The sequence below is a fragment of the Nicotiana tabacum genome, chromosome 6 (genome assembly GCF_000715075.1).
Source record: "Nicotiana tabacum cultivar K326 chromosome 6, ASM71507v2, whole genome shotgun sequence".
Taxonomy (NCBI): Eukaryota; Viridiplantae; Streptophyta; class Magnoliopsida; order Solanales; family Solanaceae; genus Nicotiana; species Nicotiana tabacum.
Window position 1 is genome coordinate 176,152,528 of NC_134085.1, and position 15,288 is coordinate 176,167,815.

Sequence of the window (15,288 nt, forward strand, 5' to 3'; positions counted from 1 at the left end):
ACTCTCTCCCACTATCATCTTATTTATATTGCTAGTATAAATGAAGAATGTAGCAACAGGTTAATAATTAACTAAATAAAAATGAAATCATGCACGAAATTATGGACTTTATGTGTATAGGTCAAAATCTGATCAAAAGAATTCTACTTAAGGAAGAACGATCAAGAGTTAACCGAGCCGAAATCACGTATAGGAAGCAATATAACGGCGAGTGATTCAACTACGGTCGAGGTCGAGCACTCAATTTGGCCCGAACGGCTAGTTCAACACTTAGACATTTTTGAGGAATATTCTACGGGATATTTCAAGAACTTAGGTACTCCGGTTAAGGACCGCTGGATAAGGAAAGTGTTTTGTATAAATATCATGAGAGAGAATAACAGAAGGGGGTTGATGGGAACACACACAAACATATACATCTCCCTAATGGTGAAGATGTTCCATCATCTGAGGCTCCTCGCCAAAAAAGAAAAGAGCTTAGAATCTCGGTATTCACCTGTAATTCAACTTTATCAAATGTATGAAGGTCCGTCTTGTTCGAGAATGGTGACTCTTTTCTTTTATGTATTCTTCGTTATCATCTGATGTTATTGGAGCAATCATCCTTTTCTTACATTATGGAATTTAATCATAACTGGAATCAAACTTTATGTTCAGTTGTGCTTGTTTATCCATGTCTTCTATCTCAGATCTAGAATAAATTATATTCGGCTAGGAATTGTCCCAAATCTTCTTATTTAATTAGTTTAATAAAAAAGGTCTATTACTTTTTAGTCAAACAATGTGTTCACTGATTTATTAGAGAAATATGCTTAGCTTGAATCTCACCGATATCGTAAATAAGAATTTTCAATTGGATTAATAAAAAATTATTCAAACGAATAAGTAAAATGAACATGAATAAAATCACGTTAATGTATTTTGTGAATTCTTCCTTTCACTTTTCAGCCGAGTTGAAGAGTTCGAAATCACAAATATACATCATATGATTATTCAAAAAGTCACTCATTTGATAATGTAAATACAATTTTTAGTTATCCTTTCGTACGACATAAATGCAACAGTATGGATTTCGATCCTCTTGCACCTATAGCAAGACCATATGATAGTTCGGGCTTTTTGGTAGTTTTACAACACCATCCAAAAAAAAGTATTCAATCACCAAGCATTACTTCTTCTTTTTTCATAGAACTATTTTTCTTAGATTGTTCATCTCATACTTTCATATGTTTCATTTTCAACTTTTAATGTTGTATTGTATGATATGATACTAATAGAAAACAGAGGTTTATTTACACTTTTTTTTAAATGTATAGTTTATCTACAATATTTCTAAATTGAATAAAAAGCATATAACTTTTTTGCCAGTTGCATCTTGCTTTCAAGACAACAATAAAATAGTTCTTGTTCGGTAAGTTAAAACTGTCTGCAAAATTTTATGTCATGTGTAAGCTTTGATTAATAGATTATAAATAGATGCTACTTCAACGAACTATTTACATCCCAAATTCGTTAGGTTATCCGTGTGAATGAGTATTTAATATTAATAAATCATACCTTGTCATGTATGTTATTCCCATTTCAAATTTGACCTTTTATATCGTCTTTTAGGTTTTAAAAAGTATGCTTTTTTCAATTTGTACTTTCTAGAATGATATAACTCATAATGAGTATGGCTATCTACGGAGCGTACTAGGTTCTCAAGGGTTAAGGGTACGGGAAGGATATCGATAAGAGGGTTCCTTAAGGATACTTTTGTTAAAGGAATTCATGGGCACGAAAGAACGGAACTTTTACTGATACCCTACCAATACCTCTACCGATCATAAGGGGTACTTAAGGGTATGGTACAGATACTAAGGGGTATTTTAAAATTAAATTTTTTAAAAAATATATTTAAATAACAAACTTAAATGGATGAAAAAATTCAATACTTATAAAATAAAATTACATATTTTTTTTGAACAATTTATAGAATTTTTCAATACTTAACTTCTATTGGTTCTTCGCTTGAAATTGATAGCACTTGTTTTTTTGCGTCCCCGCTGTCTCTGGTAAATAATATTTCACTATATGTATCGTTGTCTTCTTGAATAAATTCTAGAAGGCCAGAGTTTCTTCTCTTCCAATATTCTAGCAAATCTTCATTTCCCTCATCATCGCAAACATTACTTCTAACAGTTGTTTTAGGAAAACCTCGAAAAACAGGATTATACTTTTTTTGTATGTAACGGCTAATCCCGAACTGGTTAGTATTTGTTTCAAAATGAGAACCCCCTCCTTAGCATTACCGTTACTCAATCTATTACACACTTTTTTACTAGTTTAGGAGCCAATTTTAACAATAAATAATTAAAATTACAACAAATAGCAATACAAGTATAACAAAAATATATGCAAAAATTAATATGAGTATTAGAACATTAATTGCAATTAGAGATATAGAGAGATAGAGAATTAGAGAGACATGAGAGTTTTGTGTGAAAATTGAAAGAATGAAATGCGGTATTTATAGTTGTAAAATCAGGACAAAGTATATTTGAACAAATTTAGAGGTTAAAAAATATAAATTAGGGGGTAGAGGGTGTTAGGGGGCTAGGGAGGCAAAATAGTCATTTTTTTGCCGTTGCCAACGGCTATTTTAAAATAAAATAACCATTAGCTAATGGTGCAAAAACGACCACATAAAAAAATCAAAAAATTCAAGGGAATCAGTCTGGTATCGGTTCAGTACCTTAAGGGTACCAATCGAACCGGTACTACTGATACTTTTTCTGGTACCCTCACATTCCCCTTACCCTTTACCCAAATCCTCCACCCCTAACCCCAATTTGGATCGGTACGGGGTGTACCGATACCGATATGAGTATTACCTTCCCCTTAGACACCCCTAATAATGAGTCATGAAGCTGAAAGCGAATTCAAGTCTAAAACATATGGAGGTGTAAGGCCTCGTTTGTTTGCAGTTAATGGAGGTATGAATCTTAATTATTCAGATCTCAGACATTAAGTGCGTTTGTTTTTAAAGTCTAGAACTTAATCATTCAGATTTTAATCACTAAGTATTTTTTTTCTTACTTCACAACCACTTAATGGGTATGAAAAGGTCTGTATGGTTAAGATCTATAATAAAGACATAATTTCATTAAGATGCTATCATCCACATTCAGTATTAATTGCCGCCACCGCTTGTCATTATAAACTAATACTATGTCACCCACTATCACCATACTCAACCACCACCATCATCATTCTCAACCACATACTTATCCACCTCAATTACTACAACTAACCACCAATCACTATCAACAATTATACCCGGTACTGCCCACCATCCACCATCATCTTCCTCAACCACAACCACAACCACCCGCCATTATTAACTATCACCACCCACTACCACCACCCTCAACCATGATTGCCATCAATATCACTAGCTATTACCCAAAACCACTATCATCAACCAAAATCACCATCAACCATCGCCTCTAGTCGGCATTCACAAGTACCACCGTTGGCTATCCCATCAACCACTGCCTCTAGTCGACATTCACAAGCACTAACGTTGGCCATCACTATCACCATCAACCACCACATCTAGTCGGCATTCACAAGCACCACCGTTAGCCACCACCACCATCAAATATCATATTTTAAAAAATAATGATAATATATATATATATATATATATATATATATATATATATATATATATATATATATATATAGTATTTTATTTGAATTTTGTGTTTATTAATTTTCAAATAAAGTTAAATTTTATACATTCAGATGTTACAAAAACAAACAGTCTTAATCATTTAATATTCAAATCTTAATACAGATCTTAATATTCAAACGTGTATTCAAATATCTTAATTTTAATGTACATTTTGATATTCAGATTCAGACATTTTAATCTTAACAAAACAAATGAGGCTTAAAACTTAAGAGGACATAATTTCAATGTTATTAGATTATGAAGAACTTGCACATTTGTACAATTACTATAGCTTGCATTCCGCACTTAAGTACTTGCTAAATAATTTTGTACACTTCACGAATTTATAGTTAATATATATTTGTTGATAGTGTAATATAAATTTTATATTATCATTATAATTTAACATGTTATAAAAAGTTATTATTTATATTATTCTAGTTAGTAATTCTATTTATTATGAAAATTATATACTGACATGATGATTTAAAAAATGATACAATTAATATACAAGAGTTAGGGTGTATTTGGTATGAAGGAAAATATATTTAGAAAAATATTTTTTAATTTTTCTATGTTTGGTTATCTTAAATGTTTTGCAAAATATTTTTTTTATCAACTCATTTTTCTCCAATTGGAGAAAAAACATTTCTCTATCAAAAGGAGGGAAAATATTTTCCAAACCTCTTATTCAACATTTTCCACCCTATTCTCATTCCTCATGCCCACCAACCCCCACCAACCCACCCCAACCCTCTATCCCCTCCCCCTAACCACACCCCACCCATACCAACCTCGCCCATCACTCACCCTATATAGAACTATTATTAAGAATACTTTCTTTTCATGTTGTAGATAGAGTATTTTTTTTATTTCAACAAAATGAGTATACTCTTTTAATGATATAGTAAAAGTATTTTCTTTCATTTCAACAAAACAAGTATTTTCTTTATGGTTTAGAAAAAATATTTTCTTTCATTTCAACAAACTAAGTATTTTCTTTTCCTGGAATAGAAAAAGTATTTTGTTTAAAAAATGAGTACTTTCTTTTCATGATGTAGAAAAAGTATTTTTTTTTTCATTTTAACAAATTGAGTACATTCTTTTCATGATGTAGAAAAAGTAGTTTCTTTCATTTCAATAAACTAAGTATTCTCTTTTCCTGAAATAGAAAAGTATTTTTTCCCAACAAAGCGAGTACGTTTCTTTTCATGATATCGAAAAAATATTTTCTTTATTTTCAACAAAAAAGTACTTTCTTTTCATAATATAGAAAAAGTATTTTTCCTTCATTTCAACAAACTAAGTATTTTCTTTCTTGATGTAGAAAAAATATTTTTTTCTCATTTTAACAAAATGAGTATTTTCTTTTCATGATGTAGAAAAATATCTTCTCAGTCCAACAAACTGATTATTTTCTTTTCATGATGTTGAAAAATTATTTTCTTTCATTCAACAAAATGAGTAATTTCTTTTTATATTGTAGAAAACATACTTTTTTTTCAACAAAATAAAGTATTTTCTTTTATTGAGCTTAAATTTAAATGTTGTTCCTGTTTGAAAAGTAAAGTAGCATATTAGTTCCTTTGAATTTTTGTGAATTTTGAAAAAAATAATAATTAAATTCTTGAAGAAAATAGAGTCCGGGGGAGAGGGTGGGAAGGGGGGAAGGAGCATAGGAAACATGGGGATGGTGGATTGAGCCATTGAAGAGAGTAGCATAAAAAATTATTTTCCTAAAAATATTTTATACTCTTTAACCAAACACTAAAAAGTATTTTCCGGAAAAAGTTTTCTACTCACCAACCAAACAAGAAAAATAAGTGATAAAACCACTCATTTTTCAGGCTTCATACCAAACACACCATTAAATTAAAACTCTTTTTATTTATACATCGCTTGTGCCCTCATGTATCTCTTTTTTTTTGTTCGAAAGAAATTATTTATATTAAGTTTACGGTAGCGTAGTAAAAGGAGCTAAGTTTAAACTAGACACAGGACAACACTGGCCTTCAAGAGTAGAAGAACTATAGGGGACGACCTCATGGTGGGCCGTTACAAAAAGTGGGGAGGGGGTGGAGCTAGAACTAACTAGTTCCCTGAGATGAGTTGTACAAAAAGAGGCGTCAGGTTGGCGCATGACACAGTCAGTAGTAGGTACAATTTGTCTAACAAAAAGCATTCCTAGTCGATCTTATTCCAAAGCCTTTTGTATTGTAGATGGCAGAGTTGTGTAAGTAAGAAAGTTTTTAGAGCTATCCACAGTGCAACCAAAATTAGCGAGTATATCAGCTATCTTATTTTGCTCCCTATATGTATGTAGTATGATGGGACCATCCAACTCTTGCAGAAAGTACCTGCAATCCATAAGTAGATTAGCAAATAAAGGATGAGAGTTGTTTTGTAAGAGAGAAAGTACTGACTGAGCATTTATGTTAACTTCCGGTGGCTTAAGTCAATGAATAAAGGCGATTTTAAGTCCATGTTGAGTCCTAGAAGCTTAGTGTGTATAATGGAAGAAGTGAAACATGAGAGCCCATATATCCAATGATCAAAGATCCTTGTGAGTCCCTAATTACTCTGTCAAAGCCCCCTTGATGTGAGATTAACTTAGTAGCCCCATCACAATTTAATTTATAAAAGTTTGTTGGGGGAGGGTGCCATTTGATGTGCATAGAAATTCGGGTAGGAGGTTGATTATGTAGTAGGGCAACATAATAGTATTCAACAGCCTTTTTAAGAACATATGCCGATGTTAAATGTATTTTGTGAGATCGAAAAAGGGAGGCGTTTTTGTTTAGCCAGATATGCCAGAGGCAGACAAGTATAACGATAAAATTTGGGAGTTGGAAAGTATTTTGCATTGTAGTGTGGTTGATAAAGCGCCGTAACCAAAGTATGGGTGAAGAGGATTGCTAATTAAGGTTAGAGATGTGGCTGTGCATGGAAAATTCCTTCCAAAGACGGATAACATCGGTACAATAGAAAAGCAAATAAGGGATAGGTTTAGGGCATGATGAACAATGGTGCAGGTGTCATTTGGAATGATTCCAAGGTGATTGTAGTAGGCGTTGGTGGGTAGTCTATTGTGGCAACATAGCCATAGAAAGTGTTTTATCTCAAGGGGAAGAGATAATTTCCAAAGCCATTTAAAAGAAGGTTCGGTAGATAGTGGGAGAAGTGTATGGTAAAGTGATTTGGTGGTGAATTTCCCGTGAGGTGTAAGGGACCAAATGAACGAATCGTTGGGTTGAGTAAAAATGGGTATATAGATTGTGCGGATACGTTCTCTAATGCTGATGGGTAATTCAAAAGGTAACATTGAGAAGTTTCAGTGGTGATAATGAAGATAGGTGCTGACAATTGTAGAAAGAGGTTGAAGTGGGAGTGGGCCTGAAATGAGGTTACGTAGTGGCTTATTTGTTGCGAGCTAGGAGTCTGTCCAAAAGTTAATACGCTTATCGTCACCTATTATCCATTTGAGACCATTCTGACAAAGGAGCCAACCAGTAATTAGATTTTTCCAAATAAAAATTTATGCGAATGGAGGTTTGCAACGGAGTGCATATATTTGGATAGGAGAGCGTGTGCCCAAAGGGCTGACAGATTTTGTAGAAGACACCATGCTTGACTAGCGAAAAATAAATTATTTTTAGGTTGGATCGACTGGATTCCCAGACCACCCTGAGTTTTAGGGGTGGTGACTTTACTCCATTTTAGGAGGTGCATTTTTTCTCTTATAGGAGTGTTTCCCCAAAAAAGTTGTGTTGGTAGCATTCTAACTGTTTAACAACTAATTTAGGTAATTGAATGTGTTGCATGAGATGATTAGGTAGGCTATTAAGGGTAGAGTTAATTAATATGGTGTGACCCGCTGTAGTAAGAAACTTTATTTTCTAGCCAGTCGAGATTTAAAAATTTTTGATGAAGAATTGAAAATCCCGTTTGGAGGGGCATGCAGTAAAGATGGGAAACCCTATATACTTGTCAAAAGTAATGGCTTCATGCATATTGAACGAAGTTAGGATAAAATTCTTAACACACTGCATATTTTAGAAAAGAAGATTTTGATTTCTCAAAGTTGAATTTTTGATCCAGCAAAATTAAAATCATCAAGGACATCAATAATCGTATGACAACTTTTTGTCGATACTATAACGGTAAGAATATATTAACTGCAAAAACAAATGTGAGATGGTTGGGCCATTTCGAGCGATTTGGATTGATTTCCAGAGTTGATAGTCAACGGCCATGTCAGTTTTTCTAGTGAGTAATTTCATGCATAAGATAAATAAATAGGGGAGAGAGGGTCACCTTGCCTTATTCCTCTTGAGGGACTAAGCCCTCATGTATCTCATGTGATCGGATGAGCTCACAAGGTTGAGATCCTTTTATAAAACTATATGGGTCCAAATTTGGCCACCACGACCATTATCGAGTAGGATAAGGAACGAGGTTATCATGATGGATCGTCTGATGGTCGTCGTGGTGAAAGGTAACGACTAAGGGCTGTCAGTCGATGCATAACATCCATGCAGTGTATATTTAGTGGGAGGCAGTAAGAATATACTTTCAGAATATTCTCTATGTTGTACTTTTTAGGGTTTTCTGGGGATTGTCCCTTATAAATAAGGAGAAACAAACACTTTGTAGGGGGTCCCACAATCATTTGAAAATCATCTTTTGGCTAAGTCAATCGCATTCAACACGTTTAATTTCAACATCTAAAGTTACCACATTTATGAGCAATCATTTGATTCCGACATACTAAGAAGCATCATTCACCTTGTTCATCTCTTTCATCACCGAATATGGATTTTATTACGCTTGGCTGAGATTTACCTCATCATCTTCATTAACTGATTTAATCAAAAATGTTTTGGCATCTTTTGGTCAAACAATTTGGCGATGTTTGTGGGGATTTCTTTAGCTAAGATTTTAGTTTTATCTAGATCATAGAAAGGGATAGTCACCTCCTCCTAGATCTGAACAAACTAACAATGGCAGGGAAAGGAGATGCAAGGCAAAAAACAATAGTAGGTGTCACAACCAACCTTCTGAACACTATCAACGAAGACAGCAAAGAAGATAACGAAAATGGGATACCGAACACCACATACACTCAGGGGAGACGCTTCACCTCCCCCGCACGAAAGAGTAACTGCTTCGCGCGGGAAAGAAGCCTCCACATCTACAACAGGAGAGGCACTACTGGCAGTGAGAAGACTACTGGAATAATGGCTAACAAGTACTCTGAACAACATACTTGATAAACCCGCCCAAAGAGATAACAGAGATATTGCACATGCAGATGTCACGACGATCGCTGATGAGTGAGATATCCCCCATACATGTAACACTCATATTGCTATTGACGCAAGTAATGACACGCTCGCAGCCGTTTTGAAGAAAATGATGGAGATGGAAAATGAGAATAAGACACTTCGTGACCAGATGAAGGAACACCAAGAGAAGGTTGACAAAATACCAGGCTCCCCAAAGTTGTTGCCAAAACAGGACGTTGGTCGATTCACCGAGCAACCATACAATGGAGAAGCGTCCCCCTACGCCATTCCAAAGACCTTCAAAATGCCACCATACCTGAAAATATATGATGGTACTACCGATCCAGAAGATCATATTATCCACTACGTCACGGCCGTAAAAGGTAACGATCTTTCAAAAGAACAGGTACCATCGGTGCTGCTGAAAAAGTTCGGCGAGACCCTGACCAGGGGAGCCCTGACCTGGTACTCCCAACTACCGGCACATTCGAAGAAATGGCATACAAGTTTGTCACCGCACATGCATGAGCCAAAAAGGTAGAAGCCATAGTAAACGACATATTTGCTATTAGGCAGATGCACAACGAGGGACTCAGGGACTTTTTAGCTCGGTTCAATAGAGTGAGAATGAGCTTGCCAAATGTGTCAAAGGGAATGGCGGTAGCAGCCAAATGTGTCTGAAGCAAGGAGAGATCGTCACAACGACGATCGAAGAGATCAGTCGGGGCCCCGTCTTAGTCGATAAAGATATCATCCCTACGTCAGGACATCTATCCCACCTCCTCCGCGGCACATGGATGCTCCCTCTCGACATGCAGCGCCACATCGACATGAGAAAGGTATGCCTCCACTCCTATCTGCTCACAACTTCTGTGTCTCTCCTTCAGAAATAGTGTACACACTAGAGAAACTCGGTACAAAGGTACAATGGCCGCAAAAGATAAAGTCCGACCCAAGCAATCAAAAGTCGAACGCTCTCTGCGAATTCCACTAGGAAAGGGGTCACAAAATTGAAGATCGCATAGGACTGCGGTAGGAGGTAGTGAGAATGCTAAATCAGGACACCTGAAAGAATTGTTGAGCGATCGAGGACGGGCTAACTTTTCCCGCGAATGCGAACAACCCCAGGGACCTCCAAAACCGCCTTCTCCCGCTCGCACTATACAGATGATCATCGGCGGAGGCGATGACACGTCAATCAATTATGTAAAGTTCACCACCACACATAAACTCAAACGGTTGATCACTCATGAATGGTATGATGACCTCGAAGATAGTATCGTCTTCGATAAGTCAGATACCGACGGTTTGTCTTTCCCTCACTACGATACTCTTGTTATCACTTTACGTATTGTAGATACTGATGTAAAAAGAATAATGGTAGATGACGGGAGCGGCGCGTGTATTATTCATCCTCGAGTCCTCGTATAGATGAGACTCAAAGATAGAATAATATCGTGTTGCATAAGCCTACAGGTTTTAATAATGCAGTAAAGCAAACTTCTGGAGAGATACTGCTACCCGTCCTAGCCGGAGGAGTCACCCTGGAAACGATATTTCACGTCATGGACTAAGATACAACCTACAATGCTATCATAGGGCGCCCGTGGATACACGCCATGCGAGTAGTCCTGTCCAGTCTCTATCAAGTAATCAAGTTTCCTACTCCCTAGGGGGTATTCAACATCGGGGTGAACAACGCACCGCACCTGAATGCTATCACATCTCCTATGATTGCGCCCACACCTAACAACTAAAAGGAGCAAGTGCGGAAGCATAACAATCAGCGATGTCGGGAACCAAACTTGACATACAGACAGATATTAACAAGGACTCCGACATCATGGAAGCATCTGACTCGACAATAGAGGATCTCGATCCCATCCTACTGGACGACATCGATAGCATAAAAAAGGCTTATATCGAGCACAACCTCTTGAAACCAGGTAAGTTTCGTAAATTCTTAACTGACAATACCGATCTGTTTGCCTTCTCCCATGCAGATATGTCAGGTATCCTAAAAGACATCGCCACACACAAACTAAATGTTCACCCCCTCTACCCACCAGTACGTCAAATAAGAAGGAAGTTCAACACCGCAATCAACGAAGCCGTCAGCGAAGAAGTCGATAAGTTGCTCGCAAATGGCTCCGTCCAAGAGTCAAAATATCCCTAGTGGGTCGCCAATATGGTCATGGTAAAGAAGAAAAATGGAAAGTAGCTGATGTGTATATATTTCACATACCTAAACAAGGCATGCCCAAAAGACTCCTTTTCATTGCCATATATCGACCAGCTCATCGACGCAATAGTAGGACACGAGTTGCTGAGCTTCTTAGATGTCTACTCGGGTTACAAACAGATCCTCATGAAGGAAAAAGACTAGGAGAAAACCACTTTCATCACTCACCAAGAAACATACTACTATAAGGTCATGTCGTTCGGACTAAAGAATACAGGGGCGACGTACCAGAGATTGGTCACCAAAATGTTTAAAGACCAACTCGGCAAAACAATGAAAGTCTATATCGACATGCTGGTTAAATCGACGAAAAGGAAAGAAGATTATATCGATCATTTGAAGGAAGCCTCATATTAAGGCAGTACAACATTAAACTAAACCCCCAACAATGCGCCTTCGGCGTAACCTCGGGCAAATTCCTCAATTTCTTGGTATCGTAAAGAGGCATCGAGGTCAACCCAGATAAGATTAAGGCCATCGAAGGAATACCGAAAAGGTTAACTAGCAAAAAATCGGTATAAAAACTGACAGGTCGAATAGCCGCCCTGTTGAGGTTCATCTCACTGTTGTCGGACAGGTGTCACAAATTTTCAGTGTGTTAAAGAAAGACAATGGGCTCCAGTGGAATTCAGAGTGTGTCGATGACCTGAGAAAACTGAAAACCTACTTGTCCTCACCACCGTTACTCGCCAAGAAAGATCTAGGTGAATGCCTCCTTGTCTACCTAGCCTTCTACGAAGTCGCGGTAAGCGTGGTTCTAGTCCGTGAAAGCAAAGGTACGCAATCTCCGATTTACTATATCAGCAAAACTTTGGTTGACGCCGAAACGAGGTATCCCCACCTCAAAAAATTAGCTCTGGCATTGGTCGTAGCTTCATGTAAGCTCATACCATATTTTCAGTATCACCCCATAAAGGTGGTGACGACTTTTCCCCTCAGGAGCATCCTGCACAAACCCGAGTTGTCGGGTAGATTGGCTAAATAGGCCATAGAATTGAGCGAACACGATATAATGTATCAACCGTGAACTGCGATAAAATTACAAGTACTTGCCGACTTCGTCGCTGACTTCAGTGCGGAAATACTATCTGAGGCCGAACAAGAAGCGCTTCGCGCCTCCCCTGAGTGACCCGACCTCTGGGTCCTCTACACCGATGGTGCATCCAAAGTATCGGGATCTGGATTGGGACTCGTACTCAAAGTCCCAATGGGCGAAGTGATTCTCCGATCCATACAGTGCCCTGAAATGACTAACAATGAGGCCGTAATTACAGGACTGAAATTGGCCCTCAAATATGGTGCACGATGAGTCATCCTCCGCTGAGACTCTCAACTTGTCGTAAACCAAGTTACTGGGACTTTCCAAATCAAGGATCAAAGGCTACAGAAATACTAGATCGAAATCCATAAGATGCTACCAGAATTCGACGAATGCCGACTCGACCAAATACCACAGGCGCAAAATATCGAAACAGACAGTCTCGCCAAGCTTATAGCAGCAACTAAAAATATCACCAAGGAGAATGTGGTCACCCTTCTCCACTCATCAATAGACCAAGTCGAGGTACATTCTATAAATTTAACTTGGGAATGGCGCAACCGCATCATATCATATTTGCAGGAGGGAACACTCCGACAAGATAAAAAAGAAGCCAAAAAGCTTCGAATACAAGCGGCCAGGTACAGTCTCATAAACCATGACCTTTACAAAAGGACGTTCAGTGGTCCTTTGGCCAAATGCCTTGGACAAAATCAAACAAGGCGTGTGCTCGAAGAGGTACACGAGGGCCACTACGATGCCCATACAGGCAACCGGGCCCTCATCAGATGTCTTATTCGTGTAGGATACTACTGGCCCACTATGAAAAAAGAGGCCGCAGATTACGTCAAGAAATGTGAGCAATGCCAGAAATACACCCCTATGATACACCAGGCGGGCGAACTCCTGCACTCCATCACCTATCCATGGGCGTTCATAAAATGGGGGATGGATATCATCGGATCCCTCCAAACGGGGCAAGGTAAGATACACTTCCTTTTGGTTTTAACTGATTACTTTTCCAAATGGGTGGAAGCAGGTGTGTTCGCTCAAATGCGCGAACAGGAAGTCGCGTTCATTTGAAAAAACATCATATGCCGCTTCGGCATCCCCAAAGAAATCAGTTGCGATAATGCACCTCAGTTCATCGGGAAAAAGACAACTGAATTCTTCGAAAAATGGCACATTAAGCGGATACTCTCCACGCCATATCACCCCGCCGGCAACGGTCAAGCGGAATCCTCCAACAAAACAATATTGAATACATTAAAGAAAAAGCTTGAGGATGCCAAAGGGCTATGTCCGAAACTGCTACCAGAGGTATTAGGGGCCTACCACACAATGCCAAAACCAGCACATGTGAGACACCGTATTCACTGGTCTACGGTACCAATGCAGTTATACCCGTTGAGGTTGGAGAACCCAGTCTGAAGTACTCCAATGAGAGTGGACCGAGCAATGAGAAAAATAGAATACAAGACCTGGATGAGGTAGAAGAACGAAGGGACATGGCTCACATAAGAACGATAGCCCAAAAACAATAAGCAAAAAAGTACTACAACAAGAAGGCCAAAGTACGACCACTCAGAGTCGGGGACTACGTCCTCAAGGCCAAAACACATGCAGCAAAAGACCCAAATGAAGGAAAATTGGGAACAAACTGGGACGGGCCATATAAAATCACAGCAACAACAAGCAAATGAGCATTCCAGTTAGAAATAATGGAAGGAAAACTACTACAAAACAACTAGAATGTCACCCACCTCAAATATTTCCACTTTTGAGAAACGATGCCACCTAAGTCACACTCTTTTTCCCTCACTCGGGTTTTGTACCAATCAGGTTTTCTTGGGGAGGTTTTAATGAGGCGACGAGGGGGACGTCTCGATATTCAAAGCATAATTCATCGCTCAGCCTGCCCATAGCATCTTCAGGCCGAGCAATGAATGAGACTAGGTACAAGGATATTACTCCAATAGATGTACAAAACCGACATGTATCTCCAATACATGAATGAAATTACTCCAATGAGTTTACGAAATCGACAAGTATCTCTAATAGATGAATGAAACAAGCACGCGCGACAACCCACGGCTAAGGCCATTACCATAGAAGAGTTCGACACTACTCGAACCACGACGGGTTAACATTTCGACATTAAGCCGAAATAACACCCCATGGATAAGGCCATCGCCATAAAAGAGTTCGATACCATTCGAACCACGACGGGTTAACATTTAGACTTTAAAGTCGAAATAACACCTCATGGCTAAGGCCATCACCATAAAAGAGTTCGACACTACTCGAACCACGACGGGTTAACATTTCGACTTTAAAGTCGAAATAACACCCTATGGCTAAGGCCATCACCATAAAAGAGTTCGACACTACTAAAACCACGACGGGTTAACATTTTGACTTTAAAGTCGAAATAACACCCCATGGCTAAGGCCATCGCCATAAAAGACTTTGATACTATTCGAACCGCGACATGTTTACATTTCGACTTTAAAGTTAAAATAACACCCCATGACTAAGGTCATCACCATAAAGAGTTCGATACCATTCGAACCACGACGGGTTAACATTTCGACATTAAGTCGAAATAACACCCCATGGCTAAGGCCATCGCCACGAAAAAGTTCGATACCATTCGAACCACGACGGGTTAACATTTCGACTTTAAAGTCGAAATAACACCCCATGGATAAGGCCATCGCCATAAATGAGTTCGATACCCTTCGATCCACGATGGGTTAATATTTCGACATTAAGTCATAACACCCCATGGCTAAGGCCATTGCCACGAAAGAGTTCGATACCATTCGAACCACGATGGGTTAATATTTTGACATTAAGTCGAAATGACACCCTACGGCTAAGGCTATCGCCATAAAAATGAGTTCAACATCGCTCGAAACACGACGGGATAACACTTCGACATTAGCTCGAAAGCAACATCCCTATGTCTAAGGCCGCTACCAAAGAAAAAAGCTCGACATAA